The 1,672-nt window shown below is 38.9% G+C and overlaps 1 pseudogene across 1 annotated transcript; it reads right to left on the minus strand.

Moving 5' to 3' along the window:
* Positions 1-411: 411 nt before the first annotated feature.
* On the minus strand, positions 412-884 carry SARC_15578 (hypothetical protein; annotated as a pseudogene; the record flags this gene model as incomplete). The annotated part of the gene is made up of 1 exon: positions 412-884.
* Positions 885-1,672: the final 788 nt, after the last annotated feature.

Below are 1,672 nucleotides of genomic sequence, written 5' to 3' on the forward strand. Positions count from 1 at the left end.
GCTAGCATCTAATATTCTGTATAGTGTGTAGTGTGTGTCCTAAGACTTTATCTCTGGTGTACTTGACTCTGTTCTCTCCTATCTATCTACTTCTGTTGCCGTAGCGTGTGCACAAAGTCTATCCTTTTGCTATGTTGGCTTCCTGTATCATGTACTGTGTGGTTGTGTGTATCCAGTGCCCTATTTGTTCTTCTTGTGTCCCTTAACCTCTCTTGCCTTACCTAATGTCCTTACTTCTAACTCCTCGTTTCCACTTAACAGGTTTAGACTGCAATTTCTATACACATGTCTACGTAGGCAACACTAAAAACAACCTTCACTGTCACACTAGTGCGTGCATCCTCTTTACGTACCTTGTCGATGTTCCTTTTGCTTCCCAACTGGGTGCTGTTTTCAACTGAAGACACCTACCTAAACATTTTCTGCACTCGTCTTTTGTCGCTATGTACGTCCTGCGGATGTATCGCCGCCCAATCCGGTGTATAACCAAATCGATGCGATGGAATTGACCTTAGTGTCCATGTCGATGTTGGTGTTTGTCTCTTTTGATCTTGGCCCAACCCTTCCTGTCTCCTAATTATATTAGTTCCGGGTGTCGTTTCCAGTGGAACCTTCCCTTCAGACTTCCTCTCTTTGCTTTCTGGCGACGCCACCCTAACATTCAATCGGGCGGGATGACTGTAATCGTATAACATCTTTCTACGGTTATGTAGTCCCATTCGTCTTGTGTTTCTCTCAATTTCCTGAGTTCTCCTAACTTCTTCTGGTTCTGAGGCACTACTTTCGTTTGTTATCAGTGCTGACATACTGTCACTAGTGTCACTGCTTACGAAACCACTGTTTGTACCGTCTCCTCTTCGCAATTCTATTCCATGGGACGCCATTTCTGTGGTCGATGTCAATGTTTCCTCCCTTTTCTACTATAAATTTTTATTATTACTTTTTTTACTCTGGGTCCTATGGGCCACCGCTAGTATTTATTCCTCTTCAGGATATGTTCAATGATGTCCAACCTATAGGTAAGTAAGTTAAAAATGTAGTAAGTTGTAAAGATAACTGTATCTCAACGTACTCCCCTCGTACAAGGGGATGCGTTGTTTGTTTATTGAACTATTCCTGACACTATATTTTGATCATGTGTTTTCCTACTCAGATTTACTCTGAACGGATAAACCCAGTTTCAAAATATTGTCTCTAAAATACTAATACTAAATAAACTCTAATACTAAATAAACCCTAATCCCCAAATAAACCCTGTCCAGGGACCCCCTGACTACAGAAATACGGCCTCCGGTCAGTCTAAGATCAAATGAGATAACACATTGGTTTTTATTTGCAATTAAAAAAATTTAATACAAGTTATTCTTCCAATATTTACAAAGTGTTCTACAGTCACTTTGATGGCTCCAATAGCCTTAGTATTTGGTATGACTCATTTACTTGTACTTATTTGAGACGATAGTAGATGTAGGATATTATAAACTAAATTTTATAATCTCTGAACTACTATTTACAGGTTTTGGTCTTCCAGCCAATCTCCAAAATCTAATAAGTCTTTTTCTTCCTTTAACTTTTCTTCAGATCGAACTTTATTTATATTAGCTACTGTATTAACTTGACTTACGTTCTTATGTCTATCTACAAATTAGACATGTGGTCATGAACACTTAGT

The sequence above is a fragment of the Sphaeroforma arctica genome (assembly GCF_001186125.1).
Source record: "Sphaeroforma arctica JP610 unplaced genomic scaffold supercont1.6365, whole genome shotgun sequence".
Classification (NCBI taxonomy): Eukaryota; class Ichthyosporea; order Ichthyophonida; genus Sphaeroforma; species Sphaeroforma arctica.